This window comes from Oncorhynchus nerka, linkage group LG17 (genome assembly GCF_034236695.1).
Source record: "Oncorhynchus nerka isolate Pitt River linkage group LG17, Oner_Uvic_2.0, whole genome shotgun sequence".
NCBI lineage: Eukaryota > Metazoa > Chordata > Actinopteri > Salmoniformes > Salmonidae > Oncorhynchus > Oncorhynchus nerka.
The window spans coordinates 16,964,411-16,977,385 of NC_088412.1; the positions used below are offsets into that span (position 1 = coordinate 16,964,411).

The 12,975-nt window shown below is 42.5% G+C and overlaps 1 pseudogene; it reads right to left on the reverse strand.

The window, feature by feature from the left end:
- Positions 1-5,250: 5,250 nt before the first annotated feature.
- On the reverse strand, positions 5,251-11,301 carry LOC115144834 (hyaluronidase-like; annotated as a pseudogene).
- Positions 11,302-12,975: the final 1,674 nt, after the last annotated feature.

The following is a 12,975-nucleotide window of genomic DNA, read 5'->3' on the forward strand; positions in this document are numbered from 1 at the left end:
ATTGATCAGTCCATTCAAAGCTACTGTAGATATAACATGATTTGACATATTTGTATCTGTGGCCTATGACCTTGAGCCTTCTTGGATGGGCACTTCTAATGTAACTCAATGGCAGCTCCCAAGGGGCTTGAATTTTTCGAGCTCTACCCTTAGACTTGGCGGTGACGTAGTGTCCCCATGAGTGACAGAACACTGAGCCAATCACAGCACAACAATCCGTGTTTTCTGCTGGCTTGCCCCACTACCACAGAATGCACTGAGCTAGGCTGAAAAACTTGTATTTTGGAGCTCTCTTACTCAAGAAAACAAAAAAGAGACCATGTTTGTATGCGGCTTTATTAACTCAATGATATATATATATATATATTTTTAAACATTGTTTGAAATTTGATATGTGACACGTATTAATGCCAAAATAGCATGCAAATCAGGTGGGGCACTGCCCTGAACGACGGGTTGCCACTGAGCATATGTGGGAACTCCTTCAAGGCTGTTGGAAAAGCATTCTTCATGAAGTTGGTTGAGAGTATGCCAAGAGTGTGCAAAGCTGTCAAATGGTGGCTACTTTGAAGAATCTAAAATCTCAAATATATTTTTTATTTTTTAGCACTTTTTTGGTTAGTACATGATTCCATATGTGTTATTTCATAGTTTTGTGGCTTCACTATTATTCTACAATGTAGAACATAGTAAAAATAAAGAAATACCCTTGAATGAGTAGGTGTGTCCAAACTTTTGACTGGTACTTTACATAGGATGTGGTGTGTGTTGTAATCAGTTTAACATGTGTCATGCTAATGTAGCCATCCTATTACTTGATGGCCCATAGTCCACCAATATGTCATGCAGATGAGCCATTGTCTACTTGACAGATTTAACTGGATATTAATTCAGTCGTACTGATAGAAATCAATGCTATATATAGGCAGCCAATGTGCTGAATTGGTAAAAAGTAGCTAACTATTTTGGTCGATTACCAACAAAGTCATTGTTGAATCACAAAGCGTTACAAAAAAATATCTTATCTCTCTCGATATTGGGGTCTCAATCACAACTTGTGATTTCAGGTTCCCTTGAAATCAGACTGTCTCCACCAGTATCTCCCTGAGTAATACATGTTTTTGTTATGTTACTGTACCGAATTCTATAGCTAGATGCATTTTCTGGGATGCAGTCAAACACTTAGTCAGCTAACATTATCATCTACAAACCAAACACACTAATGTCAACAATATGCATATCAAGCTTCAACTAGCTATTTAACATTAGCTAGTTGAATTAAAGGCATTGGGCATCTTGTGGGGTTTGTGCAGTGTAGCTACATCAGGGATTGGGCATCTTGTGGGGTTTGTGCAGTGTAGCTACATCAGGGATTGGGCATCTTGTGGGGTTTGTGCAGTGTAGCTACATCAGGGATTGGGCATCTTGTGGGGTTTGTGCAGTGTAGCTACATCAGGGATTGGGCAACTTGTGGGGTTTGTGCAGTGTAGCTACATCAGGGATTGGGCATCTTGTGGGGTTTGTGCAGTGTAGCTACATCAGGGATTGGGCATCTTGTGGGGTTTGTGCAGTGTAGCTACATCAGGGATTGGGCAACTGACGTCACCCTTTTTGAAGGCCCACGGATCACCTTCCCACGTTTTATTTACTCAGTTGGGATAGAATTAGAATAGTAGAATACACAAAGTGCAATTTTGAAATGTGGTTGTGCATGAGCCGTTTTTCTCTTGTTATGTCAGTCGCTGCAACCGCAAAAACATTAGCTAATTATGTGTATGTATATGACAAATAACATTTGATTTTATTTGAATTAGCCCATGTCAGCTAATATGTTTAAGATTGCTAAATTAGTTGCCAGCTAAACTTGTTATAATGGTTGAATTACCGGCCGGTGGGCCCCAATTGATTTTGTTAGTCAGTTTCACTCAGATATCATATTAAAAACTGCTAATATTTCTCAACACCCTATTGCAAAATGTGTAGAATTGCAGGAAATTAGCTGTCAAATAGAAAATGTTCCTCTGAGCCCCGGCGCAAAACGGTCTGATTACAGATGTGAGTTAGCTTGAACATTGAACACACTAAGGTCAGCAGCTAACGCACCTAGCAGGCCCAAAACACAACCCTACACCTACCTACCAGTCCAGTAGAACGGTGGCCATTTTGGCATCACTCTTCCACCATTCAAAATTAATTCCAATGTTTATCCGGTTTCTGTATTGGCCATGAGCAGTCTTTTTCTCACTTATTTTTCTATTTTGCGGTCGAGTTGATTCAGATTCAAGAACAGAAAATGATGCTTGTTTCTGTTGTCCCTGCTACAAGGACGGTTTATCTGCAAACAAGTTGGTTAGATTATTGGCTTAGTCTGCACTGTGTTTGATTCTGGCGGCTGTAATGTTAACCTGTGACTTTCACTTCGTCTCTAGCTCTGGGGCAGCAGGGTCATATGAGTAGGCGGGATTTAACGCAAAGACACTCCTTGCCCAGGCCAGCCCACGGAGGCTCTGGGTTCAACCTCCTTGTTTTTGTTCAAATCATACAGAATAATAGAGGCCACTAGTGGCCAAAAGGCCATTTTAGCAAAGGCATTGAGGGTTTCCACTATTTTAATATATTCAACTGGCTGGGTGCTCCAATTCCATAGAATGATCCCTCCTGGTGGCCCTGTTGGAGTCATATCATGAGCCAATCATGAGAAAATTGAGTACATTAACATTTCTGTAAAAATATGTAACTTCAATGGGCTGACATCAGAGTTGGGATGTCCCAAGAATCCTGTTTAGACTTTTCCCTGCATTTTGTTCAAAGCCTGTGTGATTCACTTGAGTTACAGTGCATTCGGAAAGTATTCAGACCCGTGACTTTTTCCACATTTTGTTACGTTACAGCCTTATTCTAAAATTGATTCAATTGTTTTTTTCCCTCATCAATCTACAGACAAAGCAAAAACTTTTTTGTTGTTGTGTGCAAACGTATTAAAAATAAAAAACAGAAATATCACATTTACATGAGTATTCAGACCCTTTACTCAGTACTTTGTTGAAACAAGCGCCTTTGGCAGCGATTACATCCTCAAGTCTTCTTGGGTATGACGCTAAAAGCTTGGCACACCTGTATTTGGGGAGTTTCTCCCATTCTTCTCTGCATATCCTCTCAAGCTCTGTCAGGTTGGATGGGGAGTGTCACTGCACAGCTATTTTCAGGTCTCTCCAGAGATGTGTCTTGGCTGTGTGCTTAGTGTCGTTGTCTTGTTGGAAGGTGAACCTTCGCCCCTGTCTGAGGTCCTGAGTGCTCTAGAGCAGGTTTTTGGTCTGACATGCCCTGTCAACTGTGGGACCTTATATAGACAAGTGTGTGCCTTTCCAAATCATGTCCAATCAATTGAATTTACCACAGGACTCCAATCAAGTTGTAGAAACATCTCAAGGATGATCAATGGAAACAGGATGCACCTGAGCTCAATTATAAATCTCATAGCAAAGGGTCTGAATACTTATGTAAATAAGCTATTTCAGTTTTTTATTTTCAATACATTTGCAAAAATTCTGAAAACCTGTTTTGGCTTTGTCATTATGGTGTATTGTGCGTAGATTGATGAGGAAAAAAGAGGGTTTGTCACCGGTTAGGCACCGGTTAAGTTGATTAACAAGGAGGAACCTATCTTCTCAAAGGGTCATCTCCACTTCTTTACTGTCATCCTAAAAATGACGTTGTCACGAGTTTGATGTCTAATTTAAACATCTCCATTTATCTGAACTAAAACATTTATGAAATCAAATCAAATTGTATTAGTCACATGTGCCGAATACCACAGGTTTAGACCTTAAAGTGAAATGCTTACTTACGAGCCCCTAATGAACAATGCAGTTTTTTTTTATTAAAGAGCAGCAGTAACATAACAATAGCGAGACTATATACAGGGGCATACCGATACAGAGTACATGTGCAGGAGCACCGATTAGTTGAGGTAGTATGTACATGTAGGTAGAGTTATTAAAGTGACTATGCATAGATGACAACAGAGAGCAGAAGTGGTGTAAAGAGGAGGGGGGGACAATGTAAAAAGTCTGGGTAGCCATTTGACTAGATGTTCAGCAGTCTTATCGCTTGGGGGTAGAAGCTGTTTAGAAGCCTCTTGGACATATACTTGGCGCTCTGATACCGCTTGCCGTTCTGTAGCAGAGAGAACAGTCTATGACTAGGGTGTCCTATAGGAATGAGGTCAGAGACCTGGCCGTGTGGTGCCAGGACAACAACCTCTCCCTCAACTTGATCAAGACAAAGGAGATAATTGTGGACAACAGGAAAAGGAGGACCAAGCATGCCCCCATTATCATCGTCGGGGCTGCAGTGGAGCAGGTTGAGAGCGTCAAGTTCCTTGGTGTCTACATCACCAACAAACTAACATGGTCCAAGCACACCAAGACAGTCGTGAAGAGGGCTTGACAAAACCTATTCTCCCTCAGGAGACTGAAAAGATTTGGCATGGGTCCTCAGATCCTCAAAAGGTTCTAAAGCTACACCATTGAGAGCATCCTGACAGTTTGCATCACTGCCTGGTATGGCAACTGCTCTGCCTCCGACCGCAAGGCACTACAGGGGGTAGTGCAAATGGCCCAGTACATCACATGGGCCAAGCTTCCTGCCATCCAGGACCTCTATAACAGGCAGTGTCAGAGGAAGGCGTCCAGACACCCAAGTCATAGACTTTTCTCTCTGCTACCGCATGGCAAGTGGTACCAATGCACCAACTCTTGAACCAACTGGACCATGAACAGCTTCTACCCCCAAGCCATAGGACTGCTAAATATTTAGTTTAATATTTAACCAAATAGCTGAATCTGAATTTACACATAAGCTGCTGCTACTGTTTATTATATATCACTTTATTCCTAGTTATATGCACATACAGTATCTACACTCTTAGAATAAAGGGTTCCAAAAGGTTTATTGGCTGTCCCCATAGGATAAACTTTTTTGGTTCCAGGAAGAACCCTTTTTGGTTCCAGGTAGAACCCTTTTGGAAAAGGGTTCTATATGAAACTGAAAAGGGTTTCCACCTGGAACCAAAAATGGATATTCAAGGGGTTATGCTATGGGAACAACCGAAGAACCCTTTTAGGATCTAGATAGCATATTTTTTTCTAAGATTGTACCTCAATTACCTCATACCCCTGCACATCAACTCGGTACTGGTACCCTGTGTATATAGCCAAGTTATCTTTACTCGCTTTATTATTGCTTGTTTTACTTTTGATTTGATTTGATTTGATTTGCGGCAAAGTGAAGTGACAGGATGACCAGTATGTCCCCTAGCAGACAACAGTCCCTGGTCCAGGGTGACCAGTATGTCCCCTAGCAATGGTGGCATCTGGGGCATCTCACAGTAGACCCCCGTCCAGCCCTGGTTGCACTGGCAGGTGAACTTGTGCTTCATGGCCAGGATGTTGTGGTTGTTAAGATGGCCACTCACGTGGAAGCTGCGGGCCCGGGTTTCTTCTAATGTAGAAGAAGCGGGGTCGGAGGTAGGCCCCCGAGTCGAAGCTCTTCCTCACACACTTGCCATTCTTCTTGTACAGGTCTTGGCTGCACAGCTTGGCTGCTGATGTGACTTTGATGTCATTGTAGCCTAAAGGGCAGTCAAGGTACTTCTTCACAGCCAGGCAGTTTTCTGGAGGTACACGTAGACAGGCAGATACACAAACACATAATGTTTCACAGCATAAGTATAGGTGTCACTGTAAGTATAGCTAAAAATAGGTCTGCAGTTAAATGGAAATAGTAGTTATGTTGAATGAACCTTCCTTCCGTCACCCACAGTATGTTCATTACTTCATGTACAGATCTAGGATCTTAATTTGATCCAGTTTGCTACAGCAGAAAAATAATCCTGCATCTACAAGAAATGTCGAATGTTATGTAGATTATAATTCATTTACATTTTTGTAGGGGTTGATATATTTTTAGTTCGGGCAAATCAAGTCTGACATTTAAAGTAGACATTATAAACTTTAGAAGCCTTTTTAAACCTTGAATACACTACAAGTTTGGAATTCCTCTGGGTAGGAAAATTCTCAGCAACAAAAAAGTAATCAAATTAAGATCCTACATCTGTACTAACTATCCTTTGATGCGCTTCTCTTTTCTTCTCTAATTCATTGCCTCTTAAAATGGTAATAGAGGGAATCCAGGCTTAATTATGAAATGTCCCATCTGATACACAGAATGAGTTCGGTAAAAACATATCATCATTTGAATAAGAAATAGTTTAAAAATTCCTCCCTTGAGTCCTTCACCCTGTACAGGTGTGGGATCTTAATTTGATCACTCTTTAGTTTCTGAAAATTTGCAGATGAGCTTCATGATTTACATAAATTCACTGATAACTTGCACTAACATACGGTTCTAATAACAGTATTGCACTTTTTATGTAGCCTAATTTTGGCTAGCTAATAGCTTAACCAACGACTAAATGTTCAAATCCTGTTGCTGCAGGATAATTTTTCTGCCACAATACTGGTCAAATTAAGATTCAACATCTGTATATAATGCAAATGAATCCACATCCACACTTCATGTATTACTGATGCGCCTCTTGTAAACAGAATGCAAAAGGACCCACAAAATCCTTTTCGAAAAGAACACCACAGCACTGTCTGTCTGATATAAATCAGGCAATTTCCAAGGCTCCTAATCTCATAAACCACAATGACTGTGCTGAAACATACTATTTTAAGAGACACTGAGAACTGGCTGGGAAGGGAATCCCACGTTGAAAGTGCTTGATGTTCTGTCATGGAACCCTGTAGACACAGGCTGCTCTTGCTTACTGCAGGCAACAAGACATTATTATGCAATTGTAATGATATTTTCTATACTTTAACGTTGAAGCATGGGTCACATGTTTCATGACTCTCCATTTCATGGTTTCTCCCTGGAGTACAGAAAGAGGCACACTTTTTTATTAACCAGCACTTTCACATCTGGGTTTGATGATTAGTTGAAATCACGTGTTGACAGAAAGTAACAAAACTGTGCCCCGCTGTGGATCCAAGGGATTCGGGATTAAGAAACCCTACTCTATGGAACATTTTGAGTTCGAGCATCTTCGGAGGAGCCCCAAATACCATTCCCAACGAGAGCTGCACTCTCTCCAATAGTGTGGACCAGGTCACTCTAGGAGAGATATAAGAGAAGATGTAACACTCCAAACACATAGAATAGAATAGAAATCCGAAATGGATGATGTTGGGAGATAGATATGAGGGGTTGAATGGAGCTGAAGGGTGGGACTGGATGGTGTTGAGAGATAGATATGAGGGGTTGAATGGAGCTGAAGGGTGGGACTAATAACAAGATAAACAATGTAAAACATACGGGATCTGTAAAATGTATATAGGTTCAGAACTTTTGTGAAATAGTACAGTTACAAATAGAAATCGAACTGAATGGACATCAGAAATAGAGGAAGGACTAAGAACAAACAAGAGAGAACTATTGTAAAGTAGACTGTGTCTGTAAAATGTGTATAAGATGTATAAATTGAAGGTAGAAGCAGAAGTGTTTATTAGTTTACTCCAATTGGGGGATCGGCGGTAGGGTTTGCGGGGAATAATAATAAAGGTATATTCTTTAAAAAAGTATGTATGTCTATATAGGTATGTGTATGTATACATGTATATATGTATTGTTTAATATATTTTAATATACTTTATTTAACCAGGTAGGCTAGTTGAGAACAAGTTCTCATTTGCAACTGCGACCTGGCCAAGATAAAGCATAGCAGTGTGAACAGACAATAACACAGAGTTACACATGGAGTAAACAATAAACAAGTCAATAACATCGTAGAAAAAAAAATCTATATACATTGTGTGCAAAAGGCATGAGGAGGTAGGCAATAAATAGGCCATAGGAGTGAATAATTACAATTTAGTAGATTAACACTGGAGTGATAACTGATCAGATGAACATGTGCAGGTAGAGATACTGGTGTGCAAAAGAGCAGAAAAGTAAATAAAATAAAAACAGTATGGCGATGAGGTAGGAAAATTGGGTGGGCTATATACCGATGGACTATGTACAGCTGCAGCAATCGGTTAGCTGCTCAGATAGCAGATGTTTAAAGTTGGTGAGGGAGATAAACGTCTCCAACTTCAGAGATTTTTGCAATTCGTTCCAGTCGCAGGCAGCAGAGAACTGGAAGGAAAGGCGGCCAAATGAGGTGTTGGCTTTAGGGATGATCAGTGAGATACACCTGCTGGAGCGCGTGCTACGGGTGGGTGTTGCCATCGTGACCAGTGAACTGAGATAAAGCGGAGCTTTACCTAGCATAGACTTGTAGATGACCTGGAGCCAGTGGGTCTGGCGACGAACATGTAGCGAGGGCCAGCCTTCTAGACCATACAGGTCGCAGTGGTGGGTGGTATAAGGTGCTTTAGTAACAAAACAGATGGCACTGTGATAAACTGCATCCAGTTTTCTGAGTAGAGTATTGGAAGCTATTTTGTAGATGACATCGCCGAAGTCGAGGATCGGTAGGATAGTCAGTTTTACTAGGGTAAGTTTTGCGGCGTGAGTGAAGGAGGCTTTGTTGCGAAATAGAGTGTTATAGGAGTGTTGTATGGCATTGAAGCTTGTTTGGAGGTTAGATAGCACAGTGTCCAAGGAAGGGCCAGAAGTATACAGAATGGTGTCGTCTGCGTAGAGGTGGATCAGGGAATCGCCCACAGCAAGAGCAACATCATTGATATATACAGAGAAAAGAGTCGGCCCGAGAATTGAACCCTGTGGTACCCCCATAGAGACTGCCAGAGGACCGGACAACATGCCCTCTGATTTGACACACTGAACTCTGTCTGCAAAGTAGTTGGTGAACCAGGCAAGGCAGTCATTAGAAAAACAGAGGCTACTGGGTCTGCCGATAAGAATATGGTGATTGACAGAGTCGAAAGCCTTGGCCAGGTCGATGAAGACGGCTGCACAGTACTGTATTTTATCGATGGCGGTTATGATATCGTTTAGTACCTTGAGCGTGGCTGAGGTGCACCCGTGACCTGCTCGGAAACCGGATTGCACAGCGGGGAAGGTACGGTGGGATTTGAGATGGTCAGTGATCTGTTTGTTGACTTGGCTTTCGTAGAGATCTTAGAAAGGCAGGGCAGGATGGATATAGGTCTGTAACAGTTTGGGTCCAGGGTGTCTCCCCCTTTGAAGAGGGGGATGACTGCGGCAGCTTTCCAATCCTTGGGGATCTCAGATGATACGAAGGAGAGGTTGAACAGGCTGGTAATAGGGGTTGCGACAATGGTGGCGGACAGTTTCAGAAATAGAGGGTCCAGATTGTCAAGCCCAGCTGATTTGTATTGGTCCAGGTTTTGCAGCTCTTTCAGAACATCTGCTATCTGGATTTGGGTAAAGGAGAAGCTGGGGAGGAGTGGGCGAGTAGCTGCGCTGTATGCATGCGTGTATGGATATATATATTTACCCCAAAAATATGGGGGATTGGAAATGATGCAGACAATTACATTGGAAGCAACATTCTTTCCGCAATATTAAGCTGATCCTCCCTCTAAAAAAAATATAAAATAAATAAAACACTCCAAACCCAGTCTTCCCCTCAAGTCAGAGTATGTTGAGGTCAATGCTTGCTCCTGCTCCAGTGTCCAGTATTCGTTGATATTTCATTGTTATGTTTTACCTCTTGACCCCTGAATGTCAGATTAGACATCATGGCCCAGTCTAGAACCAGCCCCTAGCAGCTACTCTCAATAGGCACTTTTAAACACCTTAAAGGTTTAGATAGGTAAGCAATATCCCACCCAGGCAACCAGAGGGCAAGGTGAAATGTTATATTGCTTATAAGTAACTATCCAGTACTTTCAGATTTACTTAAGTACTTAGGGGTTAGGGACTAGGTTTTTTCCCTGGACAACACCCAGGTGTTGTAAATCAATTAAAGGTCATCTGAGGTCTCGTAGCTGAGACTGTGCAAAACATGGGGGGAGACGAGACAAGTTTCTTGACAGAGAAATGCAGAGGTTAGGTAGTTTATCACAATGACTGACAGGCAATAAAACACTTGCCACAAATGAGAAAAATAGCTGACTTAAGAAAATGTGTTGGAATATTTATCCTTGTCCTAACCACTATTTTTGCTCTTGAACCAACAGCAACGGAAGATATCAGTTTCCCAACATCACCAGTGTTTAGTAATCCTTCTCACCTCTGAGAGGACCGTGAAGGTGTAAGCATAGAAGAGTCTGTAGTAGACAAACACGGGCAGAGTGAAGTCAGCGTGTGTGATGGACGCAATCCTCATGGCCTCTGACTGGGTAGTGAACGAACTTGATGGTGTTGGCCGTGGACTTGAGTTCGTAGTAGGGACACAGAAGGGTAGAGGGCTGTGCTCTCACTTCAAAGCCACACCAGGTGGTCATTATGGATGTGCTCCACATTAGACATTCACTCTTGCAGCGATGCAAGTGTGTATTGACGCCTTAGTTTTTGAGGTCAGGGAACAGTTTGAAGCCCCAGAGGCCGTCAGGTCGTCAGCTTTCGTCTAACAGTAGAGTATTGTTCATCAAATAAAATCAAACCAAATCAAATTTTATTGGTCACATACACATGGTTAGCAGATGTTATTGCAAGTGTAGTGAAATGCTTGTGCTTCTAGTTCCGACAGTGCAGCAATATCTAACAAGAAATCTAACAATTGCACTACAACTAGCTAATACACACAAATCTAAGTAAAGGAATGGAATGAAGGCCTGTCCAGCCTCCTTGACCTCCTTCTCCACCTTAATCTCAGGCCAGCCTAGATGGAGCTTTCGGATTTGCTCCTTGGAGCCCCAGTTGCGCACCCACTGGGCCTCCAGTTCTCCCAGTCAATGACACCCAGGCCTCCTTGTGGAGGATGAGCTTGTCGCTGTCAGCCCTGGTCTTGCTCAGGTGCTTGGACAGGCTCTGGTTCTGGGGCAGGCCCCCATTGTCCCCAGAGCTGGCTTAGTAAGGGTAATAGCCCAGGTGGCTGTGGTAGAAGATGGTGACATTGGGTCTCGTTGAGGTTTGCCACGATGTCGATGACACTGAGGTCCAGGTCCACCTTGAAATGAAGGCGGCAGGACTCCGTGGGGGCGTTCCACACCACGATGAAGGGCCGGGGGGCGTTCCACACACTATGAAGGGCCGGTGAGGGATCAGAGGAGCCTGGGCATGCTTCATCTGCTCACCACCGGCTCTTTCCCTGACCCCAACCCACAACCCCACCACCAGCTGACAGCAGCCAATCAGCGGCATCGCCCACATGGATCAATATGTCATCCTATCCCACATCAAAAGGGAAAAGGACAGGAGAGAAATCACCACATCTTTTTGCGGGGAAAAGTAAACACATCTTGGGCTTAAGTGGGGTTGGTGAATGGACATGTGAGTGAGGGTCACTGAGCTGCACTGCTCAAGATTCCATACACTGTTCTTCTCAGAGAAAGGTGTCATTTCACTTGTCAATCTCTGTGAAGTCTGCCGGGCTTGGATTGTCATGTAAATGTATGCCTACATTTCCCTAACAAAGACATATTGAGTTGGCCTTCATTAATCAAATAAAATCAAATAAAACTGTATTTGTCACATTCACGTGTTTAGATGTTATTGCGGGTGTAGCAAAATGCTTGTGTTCCTAGCTCCAACAGTGCAGTAATATCTAACAAGTAATATCTAACAATACACACAATCTAAAGTAAAGAAATGGAATTAGAATATATAAATATTTGGACGAGCAAAGTCATAGCGGCATAGACTAAGCTACAGTTGAATAGGATAGAATATAGTATATACATGTGAGATGAGTAAATGCAAAATATGTGAGCATTATTAAAGTGACTAGTGTTCCATTATTAAAGTGGCCAGTGATTTCAGGTCTATGTATATAGTTATGGCTATTTAACAGTCTGATGATCTTTTTGGCCTTCCTGTGACATCGGGTGCTGTAGGTATCCTAGAGGACAGGTAGCTTGCCCCCGGTGATGTGTTGGGCAGACCGCACAACCCTCTGGAGAGCCCTGCGGTTGCGGGCGGTGCTGTTGCTGTGCCAGGCGGTGATACAGCATGACAGGATGCTTTCAATTGTGCACCTGTAAAAGTTTGTGAGGGTGCCAAGCCAAATTTCTTCAGCCTCCTGAGGTTGAAGAGGTGCTGTTATTGTGACCACAGTAAAGATATTTACATATCAAAGTGGGCCTTAATAAGAACTATTGTGTCTATTTTGACAATGATTCCGCACACATGCATACCAACACACACACACACTCCCTCTCTCACACACACACACTCATTCTCGCTCTCACACACACACACGTTGGTTTTACTATCCAAGTGGGAACATTTATTCCCATTCAAAATTATATTTTCCCTAACCCCTAACCCTAAACATAACCCTTAACCAAACCCTTAAGCCTAACATTAACCCTAAACCCAAATCTCTAACCCTAAAACTAAACCTAACCCTAATCCCAACCCCTAACCTCAATTCTAACCCTAACCCTAAACCTAACCCCTAAGCCTAAAATAGCATATTTCGTCTTGGAGACCTGCGAAATGTCCACACCTGTCAAATTGTCCATGTTTTACTATTCTTGTGAGGACTTTTGGAACCCAAAAAGATAGTAAAGTGGACCACACACACACATGGACACGCACATTATTTTCTAGAAAACTCTTTCCAGTTTCTTATGTAAGATCCCCCCACATCTAATTGCAATTGGCGCCCTCTCCCTTTTGCAGTTCCCTTTTTCCGAGTGCAGAGAGAAAAACCATGACCCCACTCTCGGGATACATGGCTACTGAGGTTGTCTCCAAGAGAGACATGGAAAGTCAGCAGTCATTTTCGCCCACCGCTCTAACACGGAGCAGGAGAAAGGGAAACCACTGATGGCAATGTGATTGCTCCATTAATTTAAGAATTCACTCACTCCT